Raw genomic sequence first — 23,847 nt, 5'->3', positions numbered from 1 at the left:
ATATATTACAGAAAAATTGGTGTTTTTTACTCGAAGATGTGAATATTAATAAATTTATTGCACCGGAACCAAAATTTACTTTCAGAAGGGGTACTAACCTGAAAGAAATCTTGGAACAAGGGAGCACTTACCATCATAGACCACATTGTGGCATGTTTAAATGCGAAAACTGCTCCTGGTGCAAATATATTAAAACTACTAATTCTATAACCGTAGGAAAACAGAGGAATCACATTAACCATAAGTTTAACTGTAAGGGAGTTATTTATTTAGGATTATGTGCCCTTTGTACATCATTTTATGTGGGCAAAACGGATAGATATTTCAAGAATAGAGTACAAGAACACATTTATGCTATTCAAAAACAAAATTTATGTAATGCTTTGGCCAGACATGTTGTTCAAAATCCTGGTCACAATTTTCAATTTGTTATTATTGACCAAGTTTATGTAACTAGACGGGGAGGCCCTATTAGCCTGAAATTAGAAGAAAAAGAAATCTTATGGCAACTTAGACTACATGCGACCTCCCCACCAGGCATTAATGAAATGATTTCTATTAAAAGTTTACTGAAATTGAAAGCACTATATAGAAAAGGTATTTTATTGTTACATTATCTATTGAATTCAGTCTAAAATATGCTTAAACATTGTATATATTTTTATTGGAGATATATTTAATTTTTGTATATAATTTTTTAAACTGGTCACTTTGCAATTACAGCTATATCTATGCTTATTGTAAGTGGGCTCTTTAAAAAGACTTTTCTATTTATTTAAATAATTAATTGATTAATTATGTGATGACATCAGAATGAATGGGTGTATATAATGAGCATTTTAGGATGTTTTTTTATCTGAAGAAGTTTACAATTTGCTAGTAAACGAAAGCGCTAATCTACTATTCCAGTTGCCAGTGTGGTTTGACTCTTTGAACAGATAATCTTCAACAAATACACAGCAAACACTGTAAACCGCGAACTGCCACATCCGCAAATATTTTCCTCGGGCAAAAATTCTGTTGCCCGTTATAGGGAATTCCCCATTTATTCAATGCAGAGTGATCTCAAGTTGATATATTCAGTTAAGGGGTGTGTGTGTGGGGGGGGGGGAGCTCCCACTTCATTAGTGTTTTAAAGTTTTTTTTTTATAACCGCGTGAATTTTTTCCAATGTAGCCGTTCATAGTTTACAGCTTTTGCTGTGTATTTGTCAATGCTTATGTGTCTTCATTCACATAATATAGACCTGTGCTCTTGTGCTGTTGTACAGGTAAGTATTGCCTTTTGTAGTAATACAGGAGATGTTCTCCTGTACTGTTGTTGATAAGTGTTGCCTTTTACAGTAATACAGAGGGTATGGTTTTGCACTATTGTACAAATAGCACTTGCCTTTTACAGTAATACAGGAGGTGTGGTCTTGTCCTGTTAGACAGAACACTGTTGCCTTTTACAGTAGTACAGCAGGTGTCCTCCTGTACTGTTGTACAGATAAGTTTTACCTTTCACAGTAATACAGGAGGTGTACTCCTGTACTGTTTGTTGTACAGATAAGTGTTACCTTTTACAGCAATACAGCAGCCCTGCTCCTGTACTGTTGGACAGACTGGTGTTACCTTTTACAATAATGCAGGAGGTGGCTCCAGTACTGTTGGACAGATAAGTGTTGCCTTTTACAGTAATACAGGAGGAGTGGTCCTGTTCTGTTGGACAGATATGTGCTGCCTTTTACACTAAAACATGAGGTGTGCTCCTGTAATTTTGGGCATATAATTGTTGTCTCTGACAGTAAAACAGGAACTGTTCTCCTGTACTATTGTGCAGATTATTGCTGCCTGTACTGATATCTGTTGCCTTTTACAGTAATACTGGTGCGGTGCTCCTGTGCTATTTTTCACATATTGGCTGCCTTTTTCAGCAATACAGTAGTTGTGCTCTTGTACTGTTGGACAGACTACGTGTTGCCTTTTACAGTAATACAGGAGGTGTGCTCCGGTACTGTTGTACAGATAAGTCTAGCTTTTTATATTTCACAGGAGGTGTGCTCTTGTACTGTTGGACAGGTAAGTGTTGCCTTTTACAGTAATACAGGAGGTGTACTCCTGTACTGTTGTACAGGTTAATGTTGCCTGTACAGTTAAACATGAACTGTTCTCCTGTACTGTTGAGCAGATTAATGTTGCCTGTACAGTTCAGTGTTGCCTTTTACAGCAATACAGGAGATGTGTTCCTGTACTGTTGTACGGCTAAGTGTTGCCTTTTACAGTTAAACAAGAGCTGTTCTCCTTAATGTTCTACTGATAAATGTTGCCACTACAGATAAGTGCTGTCTTTTATAGTAATACTGGAGCTGTGCTCCTGTACTGTTGTACAGAAAAGTGTTGTGTTTTACAGTAATGCAGGAGATGTGTTCCTGTATTGTTGTTCACATACATACATAAGGTGTGCTCTTGTACTGTTGGACAGATACATTTTGCCTTTTACAGTAACACAGGAGGTGTGCTCCTATACTGTTATACAGGTAAGTGCTGCATTTTACATTAAGACAAGATGTGTGCTCCTGTACTCTTATATAGATTAGTGTTGCCCTTTACAGTAACACAGGAGGTGTGCTCCTATGCTGTTGTACAGGTAAGTGCTGCCTTTTACAATAATACAAGATGTGTGCTTCTGTACTCTTATATAGATAAGTGTTGCCTTTTACAGTAATACAGGAGGTGTGGCCCTGCAATTTTGGACAGATAAGTTTTGCCTTTTACAGTAACACAGGAGGTGTGCTCCTATACTGTTGTACAGGTAAATGCTGCCTTTTACACTAATACAGGAGGTGTTCTCCTGTACTGTTGTTCAGTTAAATGTTGCCTTTTAAAGTAGTACAGGAGGTGTGCCTCAGTATTGTTGCACAGATAAGTGTTGCCTTTTACAGTAATAAAGGAGGTGTGCTCCTGTACTGTTGTACATATAAGTGTTGCCTTTCTTCAGTAATACAGAAGGTGTGGCCCTGTACTGTTATACAAATAATGGTTGCATTTGCAGTAATACAAGAGATGTGGTCCTGTATTGTTGTGCAGGTAAGTGTTGCCTTTTAGAGTAATCCAGTAGATGTGCTCCAGCATATTGTTCAAATAAGTGTTCCCTTTTATAGCAAAACAGTAGGTCTGCTCCTGTACTGTTGGACAGGTAAGTATTGCCTTTTACAGTAATGCAAGGGGTGCACTCCTGTACTTTTGGACAGACAAGTGCTGCCTTTTTCAGTAATACGGGAGGTGTGCCCCTACACTAATATAGGAGTTGTAGTCCTTTACTGCTGTACAGATAACTATTGCCTTTGACATGAATATAGGAGTTGTGGTCCTGAACTGTTGTATGGATAACTGTTGCCTTTTATAGTAATACAGGAGGTATGCTCCTGTCCCGTTGTACAGATAAGTTTTGTCTTTTATAGTAATACAGGAGGTGTGTTCCTGTACTCTTATATAGATAAGTGTTGCCTTTTACAGTAATACAGGATGTGCGCTTCTGCACTGTTTGTACATTTAAGTGTTGCCTTTTACTGTAATACAGGAGGTGTGCTCTGGTACTGTTGGACAGATAAGTGTTGCCTTTTACACAAATACAGGAGGTGTGTTCCTGTACTGTTGTTCAGATAAATGTTGCCTTTTACAGTAATACAGGAAGTGTGCTCCTGTACTGTTGTACAGATAAATGTTGGCTGTACAGGTAAAGTGCTGCCTTTTACAATAGTACAGGAGCTGTGCTCCTGTACTGTTTCACAAATAAATGTTGCCTTGTATAGTAACACAGCAAGTGTAGTCCTGTTCTGTTGTGCAAATCAGTGTCGCCTTTTACAGTAATAAAGGAGGTGTGCTCCAATTTGTTGGACTGACAAGTGTTTTTTTTTTTACAGTAACACAGGAGGTGTGGCCCAGAACTGTTGGACAGATAAGCATACCTCTCAACCTCTTAGAGCAAGAAATCTGGACAAAGCCATAAATAAATGTGGGCAAAGGCCCAAAAATAGGAAAAATGTTTAAATATTGCTCTTACAAATTTAGAAAGTTGATAGAATAATAGGTTTTACATTACTATGAGTTTTCTGATAGGTTCAAAGTCTGAAACTCAAATGTCTGTCATTATTTTATAATTTCAGTCTTTAATGATTTTTCACTAATTTGCTAGAAAACCACAATTTCATGAAAAATGGATGAAAAATATGAGGCAAAAATCTGGAGAAGCTGAGGAAAATCTGTTCAACTAAGAGGTATGTAGATAAGTGTTACCTTTTACAGTAATACAGGAGGTGTGGTCCTGTACTGTTGTACAGTTAACTGTTGCCTTTTACAGTAATATAGAAGGTGTGGTCCTGAACTATTGTATGGATAACTGTTGCCTTTTAAAGTAATAAAGGAGGTATGCTCCTGTCCTGTTGTAGGGATGTGTTGCCTTTTGCAGTAATACAGGAGATGCTCTCCTGTACTGTTGTTAATATAAGTTTTGCCTTTTACAGCAATACAGGAGGTGTGCTACTGTACTGTTGTACAGATAAGTGCTGCCTTTTACAGTAATACAGAAGCGGTGGTCTTCTACTGTTGTACAAATAACTCTTGCTTTTTACAGTAATACAGGAGGTATGATCTTGTCCTGCTGGACAGAAGACTGTTGCCTTTTACAGCAGTACAGCAGGTGTGCTCCTGTACTGTTGTACAGATAAGGGTAGCCTTGTACAGTAATACAGTAGGTGTCCTCCTATACTATTGTTCAGATATGTGTTGCCTTTTACAGCAATACAGGAGGTGTGCCGCTGTACTGTTGTACAGATAACTGTGACCTTTTAAAATAATAAAGTGTGGTACTGTACTGTTGTACAGATAACTGTTGCCTTTTACAGTAACACAAGGGGTGTGCACCTGTACTGTTGTACAGATAAGCATTGCCTTTTACAGTAATTTAGAAGGTGTGGTCCTGTACTGTTGTACAAATAACTGTTGCCTTTTACAGTAATACAAGAGGTGTGGTCTTGTTCTATTGGACCGATTAGTGTTGCCTTTTACAGCAATAAAGGAAGTGTGTTCCTGTACTGTTGTACACGAGTGTTGCCTTTTACACTACTACAAAGGGTGTTGTCCTGTACTGTTGTACAGACAATTGTTGTTATTACAGTAATGCTGGTGTTTGCTCCAGTACAGTTAAACAGAAACTGTTCTCCTGTACTGTTGAGCATATTAATGTTGCCTGTACAGTTCAGTGTTGCCTTTTAGAGCAATACAGGAGATGTATTCCTGTACTGTTGTACGGATAAGTGTTGCTGTTCTCCTTAATGTTCTACTGATAAATGTTGCCACTACAGATAATTCTGTCTTTTATAATAATACTGGAGCTGTGCTCCTCTACTTTTGTACAGAAAAGTGTTGTGTTTTACAGTAATGCAGGAGATGTGTTCCTGTATTGTTGTTCACATACATACAGAAGGTGTGCTCTTGTACTGTTGGACAGATACATTTTGCCTTTTACAGTAACACAGGAGGTGTGCTCCTATACTGTTGTACAGGTAAGTGCTGCCTTTTACAGTAATACAAGATGTGTGCTCCTGTACTCTTATATAGATAAGTGTTGCCTTTTACAGTAATACAGGAGGTGTGCTCCTATACTGTCGTACAGGTAAGTGCTGCATTTTACAGCAATACAAGTTGTGTGCTCTTGTCATCGTATATACATAAGTGTTGCCTTTCAGACCAATACAGGAGGTGTGCTCCTGTACTGTTGTACAGATAAGTGCTGCCTTTTACTGTAATACAGGAGGTGTGCTCTGGTACTGTTGGACAGATAAGTGTTGCCTTTTACACTAATACAGGAGGTGTGCTCCTGTACTGTTGGACAGATAAGTGTTGCCTTTTACACTAATACAGGATGTGTGTTCCTGTACTGTTGGACAGGTAAGTGCTGCATTTTACAGTAATACAAGTTGTGTGCTCTTGTCATCGTATATACATAAGTGTTGCCTTTCACACCAATACAGGAGGTGTGCTCCTGTACTGTTGTACAGATAAGTGCTGCCTTTTACTGTAATACAGGAGGTGTGCTCTGGTACTGTTGGACAGATAAGTGTTGCCTTTTACACCAATACAGGAGGTGTGCTCCTGTACTGTTGTACAGATAACTGTTCCTTTAAAGTAGTACAGGAGGTGAGTTTCTGTACTGATGTACAGATAAGTGCTGCCTTTTACAGTAGTACAGCCGGTGTGCTCCTTTACTGTTGAACAGATAAATGCTGCCTTTTACACTAATACAGGAGGTGTTCTCCTGTACTGTTGTTCAGTTAAATGTTGCCTTTTAAAGTAGTACAGGAGGTGTGCCTCAGTATTGTTGCACAGATAAGTGTTGCCTTTTACAGTAATAAAGGAGCTGTGCTCCTGTACTGTTGTACAGATAAGTGTTGCCTTTCCTTCAGTAATACAGAAGGTGTGGCCCTGTACTGTTATACAAATAATGGTTGCATTTGCAGTAATACAAGAGATTTGGTCCTGTATTGTTGTGCAGGTAAGTGTTGCCTTTTAGAGTAATCCAGGAGATGTGCTCCGGCATATTGTTCAAATAAGTGTTCCCTTTTATAGCAAAACAGGAGGTCTGCTCCTGTACTGTTGGACAGGTAAGTATTGCCTTTTACAGTAATGCAGGGGGTGTGCTCCTGTATTTTTGGACAGACAAGTGCTGCCTTTTTCAGTAATATGGGAGGTGTGCCCCTACACTAATATAGTATTTACAGCAATACAGTAGTTGTGCTCTTGTACTGTTGGACAGATAAGTGTTGCCTTTTACAGTAATACAGGAGGAGTGGTCCTGTTCTGTTGGACAGATATGTGCTGCCTTTTACACTAAAACATGAGGTGTGCTCTTGTAATTTTGGGCATATAATTGTTATCTTTGACAGTAAAACAGGAGCTGTTCTCCTGTACTATTGTGCAGATTATTGCTGTCTGTACTGATATTTGTTGCCTTTTACAGTAATACTGGTTCGGTGCTCCTGTGCTATTTTTCACATATTGGCTGCCTTTTTCATCAATACAGTAGTTGTGCTCTTGTACTGTTGGACAGACTACGTGTTGCCTTTTACAGTAATACAGGAGGTGTGCTCCAGTACTGTTGTACAGATAAGTCTAGCTTTTTACATTTCACAGGAGGTGTGCTCCTGTACTGTTGGACAGGTAAGTGTTGCCTTTTACAGTAATACAGGAGGTGTACTCCTGTACTGTTGTACAGGTTATTGTTGCCTGTACAGTTAAACAGGAACTGTTCTCCTGTACTGTTGAGCAGATTAATGTTGCCTGTACAGTTCAGTGTTGCCTTTTACAGCAATACAGGAGATGTGTTCCTGTACTGTTGTACGGCTAAGTGTTGCCTTTTACAGTTAAACAAGAGCTGTTCTCCTTAAAGTTCTACTGATAAATGTGCCACTACAGATAAGTGCTGTCTTTTATAGTAATACTGGAGCTGTGCTCCTGTACTGTTGTACAGAAAAGTGTTGTGTTTTACAGTAATGCAGGAGATGTGTTCCTGTATTGTTGTTCACATACATACAGAAGGTGTGCTCTTGTACTGTTGGACAGATAAATTTTGCCTTTTACAGTAACACAGGAGGTGTGCTCCTATACTGTTGTACAGGTAAGTGCTGCATTTTACAGTAATACAAGATGTGTGCTCCTGTACTCTTATATAGATTAGTGTTGCCTTTTACAGTAATACAGGAGGTGTGCTCCTATACTGTTGTACAGGTAAGTGCTGCCTTTTACAATAATACAAGATGTGTGCCCCTGTACTCTTATATAGATAAGTGTTGCCTTTTACAGTAATACAGGAGGTGTGGCCCTGCACTTTTGGACAGATAAGTTTTGCCTTTTACAGTAACACAGGATGTGTGCTCCTATACTGTTGTACAGGTAAATGCTGCCTTTTACACTAATACAGGAGGTGTTCTCCTGTACTGTTGTTCAGTTAAATGCTGTCTTTTAAAGTAGTACAGGATGTGTGCCTCAGTATTGTTGCACAGATAAGTGTTGCCTTTCTTCAGTAATACAGAATGTGTGGCCCTGTACTGTTATACAAATAATGGTTGCATTTGCAGTAATACAAGAGATGTGGTCCTGTATTGTTGTGCAGGTAAGTGTTGCCTTTTAGAGTAATCCAGGAGATGTGCTCCAGCATATTGTTCAAATAAGTGTTCCCTTTTATAGCAAAACAGGAGGTCTGCTCCTGTACTGTTGGACAGGTAAGTATTGCCTTTTACAGTAATGCAGGGGGTGTACTCCTGTACTTTTGGACAGACAAGTGCTGCCTTTTTCAGTAATACGGGAGGTGTGCCCCTACACTAATATAGGAGTTGTAGTCCTTTACTGCTGTACAGATAACTATTGCCTTTGACATGAATATAGGAGTTGTGGTCCTGAACTGTTGTATGGATAACTGTTGCCTTTTATAGTAATACAGGAGGTATGCTCCTGTCCTGTTGTACAGATAAGTTTTGTCTTTTATAGTAATACAGGAGGTGTGTTCTTGTACTCTTATATAGATAAGTGTTGCCTTTTACAGTAATACAGGATGTGCGCTTCTGCACTGTTTGTACATTTAAGTGTTGCCTTTTACTGTAATACAGGAGGTGTGCTCTGGTACTGTTGGACAGATAAGTGTTGCCTTTTACACAAATACAGGAGGTGTGTTCCTGTACTGTTGTTCAGATAAATGTTGCCTTTTACAGTAATACAGGAAGTGTGCTCCTGTACTGTTGTACAGATAAATGTTGGCTGTACAGGTAAAGTGCTGCCTTTTACAATAGTACAGGAGCTGTGCTCCTGTACTGTTTCACAAATAAATGTTGCCTTGTATAGTAACACAACAAGTGTAGTCCTGTGCTGTTGTGCAAATCAGTGTCACCTTTTACAGTAATAAAGGAGGTGTGCTCCAATTTGTTGGACTGACAAGTGTTTTTTTTTACAGTAACACAGGAGGTGTGGCCCAGAACTGTTGGACAGATAAGCATACCTCTCAACCTTTTAGAGCAAGAAATCTGGGCAAAGCCATAAATAAATGTGGGCAAAGGCCCAAAAATAGGAAAAATGTTTAAATATTGCTCTTACAAATTTAGAAAGTTGATAGAATAATAGGTTTTACATTACTATGAGTTTTCCGATGGGTTCAAAGTCTGAAACTCAAATGTCTGTCATTATTTTATAATTTCAGTCTTTAATGATTTTTCACTAATTTGCCAGAAAACCACAATTTCATGAAAAATGGATGAAAAATATGAGGCAAAAATCTGGAGAAGCGGAGGAAAATCTGTTCAACTAAGAGGTATGCAGATAAGTGTTACCTTTTACAGTAATACAGGAGGTGTGGTCCTGTACTGTTGTACAGTTAACTGTTGCCTTTTACAGTAATATAGAAGGTGTGGTCCTGAACTATTGTATGGATAACTGTTGCCTTTTAAAGTAATAAAGGAGGTATGCTCCTGTCCTGTTGTAGGGATGTGTTGCCTTTTGCTGTAATACAGGAGATGCTCTCCTGTACTGTTGTTAATATAAGTTTTGCCTTTTACAGCAATGCAGGAGGTGTGCTACTGTACTCTTGTACAGATAAGTGCTGCCTTTTACAGTAATACAGAAGCGGTGGTCTTGTACTATTGTACAAGTAACTCTTGCTTTTTACAGTAATACAGGAGGTATGATCTTGTCCTGTTGGACAGAATACTGTTGCCTTTTACAGCAGTACAGTAGGTGTGCTCCTGTACTGTTGTACAGATAAGGGTAGCCTTGTACAGTAATACAGTAGGTGTCCTCCTATACTATTGTTCAGATAAGTGTTGCCTTTTACAGCAATACAGGAGGTGTGCCGCTGTACTGTTGTACAGATAACTGTTAACTTTTAAAATAATAAATTGTGGTCCTGTACTGTTGTACAGATAACTGTTGCCTTTTACAGTAACACAGGGGTGTGCACCTGTACTGTTGTACAGATAAGCATTGCCTTTTACAGTAATTTAGAAGGTGTGGTCCTGTACTGTTGTACAAATAACTGTTGCCTTTTACAGTAATACAAGAGGTGTGGTCTTGTTCTATTGGACCGATTAGTGTTGCCTTTTACAGCAATAAAGGAAGTGTGTTCCTGTACTGTTGTACGCGAGTGTTGCCTTTTACACTACTACAATGGGTGTTGTCCTGTACTGTTGTACAGACAATTGTTGCTTTTACAGTAATGCTGGAGGTTGCTCCAGTACTGTTGGACAGATAAGTGTTGCCTTTAACAGTAATATAGGAGATATCTTCCTGTAGTGTGGACAGATAAGTGTTGCGTTTTACAGTAATACAGAAGGTGTGGTCCTGTACTGTTGTATGGATAACCTTTGCCTTTTACAGAAATACAGGAGGTGCAGTTCTGTAGTATACAGATCAATGTTGCCTTTTAAAGTAATACAGGAGGTGTGCTTCTGTCCAGTGGGATGGATAAGTGTTGCCTTTTGCAGCAATACGTGATGTCTGCTCTTGTACAGTTGGACAGATAAGTGCTGCCTTTTACAGCAATACTGGAGGTGTTGTCCTGTACTGGTGTACAGATAAGTGTTGACTATAACAGTAATACAGGAGATGTGCTCCAGTACTGTTGAACAGATGAGTACTGCCTTTTTCAGTAATACAGGAGGTGTGGCCCTGCACTGTGGTTTAGATAGCTGTTGCCTTTTTCAGTAATACAGGAGGTCTGGCCCTGCACTGTGGTTTAGATAGCTGTTGCCTTTTACAGTAATGCAGGAGGTGTTGTCCTTTACTGTTGTACTGATAAGTGTTGACTTTTATAGTAATACAGGAGATGTGGCCTTGTACTGTCATTTAGATAACTGCTGCCTTTTACAGTAATACAGGAGGTGTTGTCCTTTACTGTTGTACAGATAACTTTTGACTTTTACAGTAATACAGGAAGTGTTGTCCTTTACTGTTGTACAGATAACTGTTGACTTTTACAGTAATACAGGAGGTGTTGTCCTTTACTGTTGTACAGATAACTGTTGACTTTTACAGTAATACACGAGGTGTTGTCCTTTACTGTTGTACAGATAACTGTTGACTTTTACAGTAATACAGGAGGTGTTGTCCTTTACTGTTGTACAGATAACTGTTGACTTTTACAGTAATACACGAGGTGTTGTCCTTTACTGTTGTACAGATAACTGTTGACTTTTACAGTAATACAGGAGGTGTTGTCCTTTATTGTTGTACAGATAACTGTTGACTTTTACCGTAATACATGAGGTGTTGTCCTTTACTGTTGTACAGATAACTGTTGACTTTTACAGTAATACAGGAGGTGTTGTCCTTTATTGTTGTACAGATAACTGTTGACTTTTACCGTAATACATGAGGTGTTGTCCTTTACTGTTGTACAGATAACTGTTGACTTTTACAGTAATACAGGAGGTGTTGTCCTTTACTGTTGTACAGATAACTGTTGACTTTTACAGTAATACACGAGGTGTTGTCCTTTACTGTTGTACAGATAACTGTTGACTTTTACCATAATACATGAGGTGTTGTCCTTTATTGTTGTACAGATAACTGTTGACTTTTACAGTAATACAGGAGGTGTTGTCCTTTACTGTTGTACAGATAACTGTTGACTTTTACAGTAATACAGGAGGTGTTGTCCTTTACTGTTGTACAGATAACTGTTGACTTTTACAGTAATACAGGAGATGTGCTCTTGTACTTTTGCTCAGGTAAATTTTGCTTTTTCAGAAATACAGGATGCCTGTTCCTGTACTGTTGGACAGATAAGTGCTGCCTTTTTCAGTAATACAGAACATATGGCCCTGCAGTGTGGTACAGATAACTGTTGCCTTTTACAGTAATGCAGAAGGAGTGGTCCTGTACTGTCGTATGGATAACAGTTGCCTTTTACAGTAATACAAGTGGTATGCTGCTGTACTGTTTTACAGATAACTGTTGCTGTTTACAGTAATACAGGAGATGTGCTCTTGTACTGTTTTACAAAAAGGTGTTGCCTTTTATAGTAATACAGAAGGTGTGGTCCTGTACTGTTTTAGAAATGACTGCTGCCTTTTACAGTAATACAGGAGGTATGCTCCTGTACTGTTGGACAGATACATGTTGCCTTTCATAGTAATACAGGAGGTGTTGTCCTGTACTGCTGTACAGAGAAGTGTTGCCTTTTACAGTAATACAGGAGGTATGTTCCTGTATTGTTGGACAGAAAAGTGTTACCTTTTTCAGTAATACAGGAGGTGTGGCCCTGTAATGTCATATAGATAACTGTTGCCTTTTACAGTAAAATAGGAGGTGTTCTTCTATACTGTTTTTAAGGTAAGTGTTGCCATTTACAGCTATGCAGGGGTCTGCTCCTGTACTCTTGGACTGATAACTGTTCCCTTTTACAGCAATACAGGAGTTGTGGTCTTGTCCTGTTGTACAGAATACTGTTGCCTTTTGAAATAATTACTTCCTGTATTATCAGTTTCTTCTGAATTATTTAAATTACCATCTTCCTTATAGATTAGGAAAATAGCATTTCTATCTAAAATTCTCCAAATTTGTTATATTAAGTATCATCATCATACTTTATCAAACTGAAAGCAGGTGTTTTCAAATGTTGCACCCTTTAGAGATTCAACTAGAATTTTTTGATCATAACTACGGTAATCTTTGCTCTCCATGTAAGGAACTATTTCTCATAATTTATTGCTAATAATCTGAGAAATGCATTAACTTGTTGGTTAATGTCTTTCAGATAATTATTTCCCATAAAGTAACATTAATATGAATGCTTTTGTGAAGTTATATAAAGTTGCTTTAAAAGCTTTCCATTTCAGATTTAAAGAAACAGTTGCCTCAGTACTATCACCCCAGTAATTAGCCATCTGTACATGCATATATAGAGCAATGCCCATCACCTTCAGCCATAATGGATACAGCTTTCTTTACTTAGGCCAAAAATATTCTTCATAATTGCAATACTTAAAGCTAAATACTCTGTCCAAGAAACAAAATAAGTTGAAATAAATTTCATTAACTGTAATTATGACAGGTATAGTATATCAGTTGTTGATTCTAGCTTAGCAGAATGTTATATATGAGTAAAAATGTTTGCCTGTGTGAAATTAAACCTCTGTGCATCTAAAACATTTTCTTTGCTCAGAAAATAAGTCAACACAGAGACATGTTTTTTTTTTCTTGTTATGAATTTAGATTAGATAGATAAGAACAATGTAAATCGGGGTTCGTGTTGACATTTCAATTAACCCATAAAATAACAGAAGAACTATTAAGCTCATGGAAACTTTGTGAAATGCTTTTTAAAAAATCAGAGTAGTTACTGAAGGGGGTGTAAATAAATCTTACTTCCCCTTTGCATTGAGAATCATAGTTGTTAAAAATCTATTTAATCCATTTATTTTTAACTTTCATCCCATCACATTGTTCCTTACTCCAGTGAATTTCTTGTACTAAGAAAATGTCTTATCTCTCAAGTTAATAAAATACAACACTTTCTGCAACTCTGCATATGTATGTGTTCTATTTGTATTAAGACAAGGCAGTTTAACTATTTTCATTAATAATGTAAAGCATGATATTTTTACATCTCTTGCTTGGAAATATGTAGATTCAAGTAATCTCTGAGGTATCCCCAAAGTCTCAAAGCAACCCATTAAAGTGTAGTGGGTCCAAAAACAAAACAGTGTAAGAAACTTCTCTGTGTGGAAGATTTTCAGTCCATATATTTCATATATTTCTAATCAGTGGAATGCCGCGGTGGTACGGCGGTAGCGTTGTTACCTCACAGCAAGAGGTTCTCCCATTTGATTCTCAGCTTGGCTTGGGAGTGCCTTCGGTGTGGAGTCTGCATGTCCTCCCCGTGGTTGGGTAGCGTTTGAAAGACATGCGTACGTAAATGGGCGTGCCGTCATTGAAGGTTGGAATCGAGCTGGCACCTCGGCGTTTCGTAAAAAAAATCTACTGCCAATCATTATCGGACCTGAGTTCCACTGTGGCAACCCCTTACCGGGAAAAAGCCGAAAGACAAACAACAACAACATATTTCTAGTTAATCACTGTATATTAATCAGGTCAGACAATAGTAGTAGAAGTAGCGAACGTAAACTTGTCAAAACAAAACAAAACAAAACAAAAAGTAATAATAGAAAATATATAATTGTACAGCATTACTAAGTGTTCGAAAGTAATCCAAGCAAGGCAGGTAGCCTGTTTCCAGTCAAAAATCCTTTATTAAGTACACAGACAAGCGATCCAAGTAAAACAAAAATAGAGTAATGATTTCCTCACAAGCTTTCTAAATATATATATACTTTTTATCAGGCATGGGAGTGGTTTATTGTGCTGTAAAACAAAGTGTTATTGGTACACATGTTAAATTCACATCTCTTCCCCCATCAGTGTGACATTTGAGCTGGTCCTGCCCTACTTAGTAGCTGTCATAATAATATATAACCCTTATGTACTTTAAATAAAATTATATAATGATGTGGTACCTCTTATTTAACCAAATTATTAAGTAGATTATTAAGTCAGTGATTTTATCCAAGACAATATACTACATGGCTGGAAATATATCAACCTTAGTTCATTTGGCAATCAAAAAATATATATAAATATATACATATACATTTTGCATGCACAAATCAATTTCTATTTTCATAACCTATTGTTAACAAAGATCACTTTTGTCCTTCTAGACTACTTCAGGTCTGTGTACAAGAACCCTAAAAACCTATATAATTGTATAATTAGTTAGTATTGTTATTACACATCATTTTGAATAAAGTGGAAAAAAGAACCAGAAAAAAATAATAAAAATAAGAAAAAATGCATGTATGATGATGGAAACAAAATATACACTTAATTTTCAACTGATTTAAAATGGTATTTAAAACCAATTTGTAGAATAAAATAAAATAAAATACAATTAGTCATGTAAACAATGTGGCAATTTTTTAAGTTCCAGTGCACTTTTAATTGAACAGTAGTAGTTTAGTCCAGGCTTCTTAAAAGAGTTCAGCTTTAATTGCCAAGAGTTCATGTTTCTCCAGAATATTCGGGATGTCTCCTTCAAGATCACCCATGTCTATGCGATCCAGCATCTGGAACTTAAAACCTGTGTGTCTTTTGTGAAGAGAAAGGTGTTTGGCTAGTGCATTATTTTTACATCCAGAGCGGATTTCTGACAGATGACATGAAATCCTTCGCTTGAGTTTATTTACAGTCTTGCCCACATAGAATGCATCGCATTCATTGCACTGTGCCCTGTAAATTACTTTTGTAGTGTTATAGTCACCCCCTGCACTGGTTTTAATGATCTTCTTTAAATAAGGGCAATAAAAACTATCACCTTGCTGTATAAATACACAAAATGTACAATTAGTTTCAAATCTTTTAGTGCTTTTCTCATAAGGTCTAGGTTTAAATTCAACAACATTTCTAATGTCTCTGGCCTTCCTCTAAACAAATGATGGGGCTTCACCTAAGATGTTAATCAGAAAAGGGTTTCCTGTGACAATGTCCCAGTTTTATTCAATAATATTTTTGATACTGTGATAATACAAAGTGTATGTCAGGATGCAGCTATTTTTGCATTTGTTAATCTCTGTGGAATTATTTAACATTTTTCTACTGGGGAGGTTGAGTGAAGGTGCTTCAGTCCTTTTCAGTTCTATAATGGGTTCCAGGATGTTTTTTAACATCTGACTTTCATAGCCTCTCACTAGAAAATCATTCTCTAAGTTGTTCAGGTTTCTCAAAAATGGTTCTATCTCTGTGGTAATTCGAGCTAATCTATAGCCTTGGGATTTCACTACATTATACTTGGTTTTTGTAGGATGTAGACTTTTACTGTGGAGTAATAAGTTAACCCTCGTTGGTTTTCTGAATAGATCAGTGGTGATTCTGTTATTGTTGGTGTCCTTGGAAATCTGCATATCTAAGAAAGTGGTTGAAGTACAGCTATGGGAAGAAGTAAACTTCAGGAAGGGGGGTTGTTTGATTGAGGTAAGTGATAAAATCTCCAAGCTGCAAGGTGTCACCTTCCCACACAATAAGGACAGTTATATATTATTATGACAGCTACTAAATAGGGCAGGACCAGCTCGAATGTCACACTGATGGGAAAGGGATGAGAATTTAACATGTGTACCAATAACACTTTGTTTTACAGCACAATAAACCACTCCCACCAAAGCACACACATAGGAACACAAAACACACACCTACATTCGTGGAGGCTCTCAATAAAAACCTGCCCAAGCATCAGAGACCTCCAAAGCAAAAACGCAAGCAAACTCCACCCCCAACACAACCCGAATGACACATAGCCCAGAAACTCAGTGTGCCACTCAACCACAGCCCATAAGGCATAACAATGTACCCAACACTCTAGTCATGGGTGACTCTATAGTCAGGCACACTGATGTTCCACTCACCAGGCTAAACAAGGAGAAAGTTACTGTCAGCTGCCTGTCAGGTGTCAGGATCCGCCACATAACGCATGCACTCAGGTCACTCCACAAGTACAAATATTACACTGTCATTGTCCATGTTGGTGTGAATGACCTGAGATGTACCTCCCTGGAATACATGAAAGGAGACATGGAGGGGCTCTCCGATCTTGTAGCCCAGGCAGGTATGACCCTAGCCCTGAGTAGCATCCACCACAGTATAAGAACAAAATGATTGACTTTAACAATTGGCTAAGCTTTTGGTGTCATTCTAAGGGGATCCGGTATTTGTCTACCTGGGATGACATGATCGATAGACCACGATGTTTTGCCAGAGATGGCCTGCACCTGTCGCCCTTGGGATTCCGTATACTGGCTAAGAGTCTTGCCACCCCTATAGTGCCTTTTTTTAGGCAAGGTTCAAATGACAAATTCACCACCATTACAGGTACTAGCAAGCAAAATCTGAGGGTAATGCTACTCAATGCTAGAAGTCTAAACCTCAAAATGCACTCACTCGAGGCACTCCTTAAAATGGAGAACATCGACATCTGTGCAGTGACAGAGACCTGGTTCAAAGCTCTACAGAACGCCCCTGCACTACCAGGCTATAATTCAAACCACACCTTTCGGCTACCTAACCCGGAATGAAGCACTGAAGGTGGAGGCGTGTCCATATTCAATAAGGATCTCCACACCTCCAGGCTAGTCGCACAGCATAATGCATCTGAGATTATCCAAGTGCAACTAACTCTGGGCAAGACCGCAATCCAAATTGCAGCTTGTTACAGATCCCCCGCCATGCCCCAGGATTCCCACTCTCATTTCTTGATACACTGGAAAGTATTAGGGTACAACCCAACACCCCAATAATGGGTGATTTCAACTACCCCATCATTAACTGGGAAAACTACTCGTGTACAAACTCTTTTGCTCAACGTTTTCTGGAATTCATAAATTCCAATGCCTTGGATCAACGTATTCACATCCCCACCAGGGGTAGCAATATCTTAGACCTGGTCATTACCAACATGGGCAACTGGTGTTCCACATCAGAGGTCAATTCCTTGTTGGTCAGATCCAACCACAAGCTAATCACCCTAGGCATCCACATCCCTGAGCCAGTGAAAACCACAACCCACGCTGCTGAAACCCTTACAAATGCCTTCTACGAGCACCTCCAGGAATGTATGGATCAAGCAATCCCTAATAAAATCAAGACCCTTTCCACCAAAGGCAGGCGCCCAGTCTGGTGGTCTCCAGCCATAAACAAACTCTACAACAAGAGGAGAAAGCTACTACATGACAGAGCAAAATCCCTAAATGGGAAGGCATCTCTGATCAATACTAGCAAAAAACTACGATCACTCATAAAATCATCCAAGGCCAACTTTGAGAGAAAAATCGCTAATGACACAAAAGACAATCATAAAGCCTTCTTTAGCTATGTTAGAAACCTGGGTGGAAACTCCCAGATATGCTCAGAATTAGTCCAAAATGATAAAAAAATCACTGAACCCACAGACATTGCCAACATACTGGCAGACAGGTTCAGTGCAAATTTCTCCCCTCCCTCCCCCCAAAAGGAGAAATATCTATCCCACCAGAGTCTAGCCTCCCAAACATCTCAGATGCCCAGGTGAGAGCTGCTCTCTCTAAAGCAAAAAACACAGCATCAATGGGACCGGACGGTGTCCCCGGCTGTGTGCTACATGAACTCAATGAGGAACTAAACCCACACATAAGGCTGCTGTTTAATCTTAGCCTTACTACAGGATACGTACCCAAAGAATGGCATACGGCAACTGTGGTCCCACTCCACAAAGGCGGTGCTTCTACAGACCCTGGAAATTACCACCCCATAAGCTTGACGAGCCTTGTCTGCAAAGCTATGGAGAGGATCATAATGGAACTCATAAATAAAGACATTGGGGACCTACAGACACTGGATCCTACCCAATTTGGCTTTGTCAAGGGCAGATCCTGCCTCTTGAACTTGGTCGACTTTTTCGAAACAGTCACTAAGGCCATTGATGAGGGTAAGGCAGTTCACACAGCCTACCTTGACCTAGCAAAAGCGTTCGACACAATACCCCACTCGGGAATCATAGAAAAGCTCACCAGCTTAGATGTAAACCCATATGTCACATGATGGGTTGCAAACTGGCTCAAGGACAGAACACACAGGGTTAGAGTTGCTGGTGCCATGTCAGACTCTAAGCCGGTCACGAGCGGTGTCCCACAGGGCTCAGTCCTGGGCCCCCTCTTGTTCGGCATTTATTTTTCTGAAGTGCAGGCAAACATAGGGGGATTGTGGCTGACAAAATTTGCAGATGACTGCAAACTGGGCACCATAATTGACACTCCATCAGACACAGACATCCTCCAGAAATGTCTCATAGAAATAGATAACTGGTGCCAGAGCCATGGCCTTAAGCTAAATGCCAAAAAATGTATAGTCATACCCTTTGGGAAAAACAAGGTAACCCCTAATTACCACATAGGTGGTAATCCATTAAACATGGAAGAAGTTATCAGGGACCCAAGTTGACAGTAACCTCTCTTTTGACACTCACATTGCCAAAGTGGTTAGGAAGACCTTCTACATTGCCCACCTGATCATGAACGGATTCACATCCAGATCAGGAGAGGTCATTGTACCCCTGTACTCTTCACTTATCAGACCAATGATTGAGTACAACGCCCCATTTGGAATGTACCTTACCCGACACCTGCATCAGTTGGAAAGACCCCAAAAGTTCCTCACCAAAAGGATAAAGGGGCTCAAACATATGTCATACGATGCCCGACTGAAGAAACTCCAGCTCTATTCAGTCGCATACCGTCTGCTCAGAGGTGATCTGTGCCTGACATACAAGGCCATGTCCAACCCGGAATTAATGGATATGATCCACCTCAAAAAATCCAAATCCACCAGAGCCACGAGAGCAAGAGACTTAAACCTCAACACGGATATAAATAGGACGTGCTGGAGGGACAGATTCATCACCCAAAGACTCCCTACACTACGGAACAGAATCCCAGTCCATGTGAGGCAGAGCCTCTCACTGACTCTGTTCAAGAGAAATCTTGGCGAGTGGATGGGAGATCATAGGTTTACCCCGGGAATCATCTCTGTATCACTGCTGGACAGAGGCACAGCAAACTAATGGGTATAGTATTCTCATCCTAAGGGGTGGTGAAAGCCACACACACTCTGGCTAGGCTTTTAAATGCCCTAGGGCAGATAGCCTAGTATGAACCTATGAACCTATGAACCTATGAACATCCTGCCCCCACCCCCAATTAGGGAAACCATCATAAAAAACTTCTCCAAAGCCAAATTCACACTTCTTAAGACAGAAGTGGCAAACTTCATGACACCCACGCAGACGGACAATAGAGGTACGACTGCTGAATCCTACACAAATGCACTTTATAAGCACTTACACGAGTGCATGGATCATGCTATCCCTAATAGAACCAAGATGCTATCCTCCAAAAAAATGAAGCCAATCTGGTGGTCCTCTGCCATAAACAAGCTCTACAACAGAAGAAAGAAACTGTTGCAAAAAAGAGTAAAATCCCATGACTGGAGGAACTCCCTGATCAACCTCAGTAAGAAGCTGAGATCCCTCATAAAATCTTCCAAAGCTAGTTATGAAAACAAAATTGCCACTGACTCTAAAGACAACCACAAAGCATTCTATAGCTATGTCAAGAATCTCAATGGCAAAACTCAGATCTGCTCTGAGTTACAGCACAATGGCACTAAATATACGGAACCAACTGATATTGCCAACATCCTGGCAGATAGGTTCAGTGCTAACTTTACCTCTCTCTCACCCCCTAGATGGCCCGTCTCTATACTGGCAGAATGCAAAGTTCCTGTAATCATGGCTGCACAGGTCAAAAACACACTCTCCAAAGCCAAGAACACAGAAGCCATGGGACCTGACAATATCCCAGGCTGCGTTCTACACGAACTACAGCATGAACTGGCACCCTACCTAAGTACCATGTTCAATTATAGCCTCACCTCAGGCTTTGTGCCCACTGAATGGTGCATCACAATGGTTATCCCACTCCACAATGGGGGAGCCATGATGGATCCTGGGAATTACTGCCACATTAGCCTGACGAGACTGGTCTGCAAGACCATGGAACGTATCATCATGGAACTCATAAACAAAGACATTGGTAATCTCCAAACTCTGGACCCTACCTAGTTTGGGTTTGTAAAAGGCAGATCATGTCTCCTAAACCTGACTGACTTCTTTGAAGCAGTCACCAAAGTCATAGATGAGGGTAAGGTGGTTCACAGAGCTTATTTAGATTTTGCCAAGGCTTTCGACACCATCCCCCATTCTGGAATTATAGATAAGCTCACTAAACTAGGTATAAATCCCTATGTCACAAGATGGGTTGCCAAATGGCTCATGGACATAACCCACACTGTGAAAGTAGCAGACTCCAAATCGGACTTCAGACCAGTGACAAGTGGAGTACCACAGGGTTCAGTCCTGGGTCCTCTCCTGTTTGGTATTTACTTCACTGAAGTACATGCTAACACAGAAGGTCTTTGGCTAAAAAAGTTTGCAGATGACTGAAAACTAGGAGCCATAATCGAAACTCCTAATGATGTGGACATACTACAAAAGGGCCTCACTGAGACAGATGCCTGGTGTCAAAGCCATGGCCTGAAGCTCAATGCCAAAACATGTATTGTCATCCTCTTTGGTAAAAACCCTGTACCCATGAACTACCACATAAGTGGTAGTCTACTTAATGCTGAAAGTGTGATAAGAGACTTTGGGACACAGGTGGACAGTAATCTCTCGTTTGATAATCACATCGCCACAGTGGTCAGGAAATCCTTCTACGTGGCTCACCTCATCACAAAAGGTTTCTCATCCAGAAAAAAAGAGGTCATTGTTCCCCTCTACTCATCACTCATTAGACCCATTATAGAGTACAATGCCCCTTTTGGTATGTACCTCACAAGACATCTACAGCAACAGGAAAAGCCACAGAAATACCTCACAAAGAGGATTACTGGCCTCAAACAAATGCCCTACACAGTCCATCTCAAAAAACTCCAGCTTTACTCCATCGCATATCGCCTACTCAGAGACGATCTCAGCCTAATATACAAAGCTATGTCAAACCCAGAGCTGTTGGACATGCTCCACTTAAAGAAATCTCAATCCCTCCAAGCTACACACTCTAGGGACCTAAACCTTGTCACCACAATAAACAGAACATGCCGAAGGGATAGATTCCTGTCCCAGAGACTTCCCATACTCTGGAACAGGCTACCTATCTATATCAAACAAAGCTCCTCATTAGCACTCTTCAAGAAAAATCTTGATGATTGGATGGGAAATAGAAAATTCACCCCAGGGATCACTTCTGTGGCTCTGCTCGACAGGGGCACAGGAAAATCATTTTCTTGTGTAGCGAAAGCCAGGGTACCTTTTTGCCTAGGCTTATATAGGCCCTAGGGATAATAGCCTAGTACCTACCTATGAACCTATGAGCCTATGAAAATAGTCTAGCAATTGTTTTTGAATACATTTTTCAAGTATTTTGGTGAGGGGAGATAAGGTTGCTATAGGTCTAAAGTTATTAATGTCTGTTGCATTTCCTCCTTTATGCAGAGGGATAGTGTGTGACTTTTTCCAGAGAGAGGGAACGTGGGATTCCTGGACTGACCTATTTATAAAGATTTAGGCAGGATAGGCAATGCTACTGGCTGCTGTTTTAAGGTACTTGCTTGGAAGGTCATCAGCTGAAGAAGAGCATGGTTTAAGTTTAAGAGTAGTTTTATAATATCTTACTGATACTAGAACTAGGGGTCTAAATCTTCACCAGTAGATAAATAAGACATGGAGTGGAAAACTTTTATAATCCAGTACCTCTAAAATATCTGGAATAAACTTTGCCTGCATATTAATCAGTACAACTCTATGGTCCTTTAAGCATACCCTAGTTGACTGGATAGATATTCACAGATTTACTCCAGAATTAACTAGTGTGGCTCTCTTAGAAAAAGGAGGTGTAGCCTGAGAGGGCAGGGTACTGGCAAGGCCCGAATGGCTCTCTTAGAGAAAGGAGGTGTAGCCTGAGGAGGCAGGGTGTATGGCTCTCTTAGAGAAAGGCGGTGTAGCTTGAGGGGGCAGGGTGTATGGCTCTCTTAGAGAAAGGAGGTGTAGCCTGAGGGGGCAGAGTGTATGGCTCTCTTAGAGAAAGGAGGTGTAGCCTGAGGGGGCAGAGTGTATGGCTCTCTTAGAGAAAGGAGGTGTAGCCTGAGGGGGCAGGGTGTATGGCTGTCTTAGAGAAAGGAGGTGTAGCCTGAGGGGGCAGGGTACTGGCAAGGCCTGAATGGCTCTCTTAGAGAAAGTAGGTGTAGCCTGAGGGGGCAGGGTACTGGCAAGGCCTGAATGGCTCTCTTAGATAAAGGAGGTGTAGCCTGAGGGGGCAGAGTGTATGGCTCTCTTAGAGAAAGGAGGTGTAGCCTGAGGGGGCAGGGTGTATGGCTGTCTTAGAGAAAGGAGGTGTAGCCTGATGGGGCAGGGTGTATGGCTCTCTTAGAGAAAGGAGGTGTAGCCTAAGGGGGCAGGGTACTGGCAAGGCCTGAATGGCTCTCTTAGAGAAAGGAGGTGTAGCCTGAGGGGGGAGGGTGTATGGCTCTCTTAGAGAAAGGAGGTGTAGCCTGAGGGGGCAGAGTGTATGGCTCTCTTAGAGAAAGGAGGTGTAGCCTGAGGGGGCAGAGTGTATGGCTCTCTTAGAGAAAGGAGGTGTAGCCTGAGGGGGCAGGGTGTATGGCTGTCTTAGAGAAAGGAGGTGTAGCCTGAGGGGGCAGGGTACTGGCAAGGTCTGAATGGCTCTCTTAGAGAAAGGAGGTGTAGCCTGAGGGGGCAGGGTCTATGGCTCTCTTAGAGAAAGGAGGTGTAGCCTGAGGGGGCAGGGTGTATGGCTCTCTTAGAGAAAGGAGGTGTAGCCTGAGGGGGCAGGGTCTATGGCTCTCTTAGAGAAAGGAGGTGTAGCCTGAGGGGGAAGGGTACTGGCAAGGCCTGAATGGCTCTCTTAGAAAAAGGAGGTGTAGCCTGAGGGGGCAGGGTACTGGGAAGGCTTGAATGGTGATGAGATTCTGTGGGCTTGGAATACTCTGATGAATTTACAAAGATGAAAAAATGATTCAGAGGTTAATTTATTGCCACACATGGTCATATATTCAGTACTCATCTTTGGCAGCCATCTATATGAAGCATGCATTTTTCCCTTTTTTGTAGTCCCTGGATTTTTCACAAACAAACAATGGAAAGAGCCAATAAAATAAATCAATG

The sequence above is a fragment of the Protopterus annectens genome, chromosome 4.part0 (assembly GCF_019279795.1).
Source record: "Protopterus annectens isolate FY-2018-M chromosome 4.part0, PAN1.0, whole genome shotgun sequence".
NCBI classification, from domain to species: Eukaryota; Metazoa; Chordata; order Ceratodontiformes; family Protopteridae; genus Protopterus; species Protopterus annectens.
The sequence above is the reverse complement of the archived record's forward strand: the minus strand, read 5'-3'. Positions refer to the sequence as shown.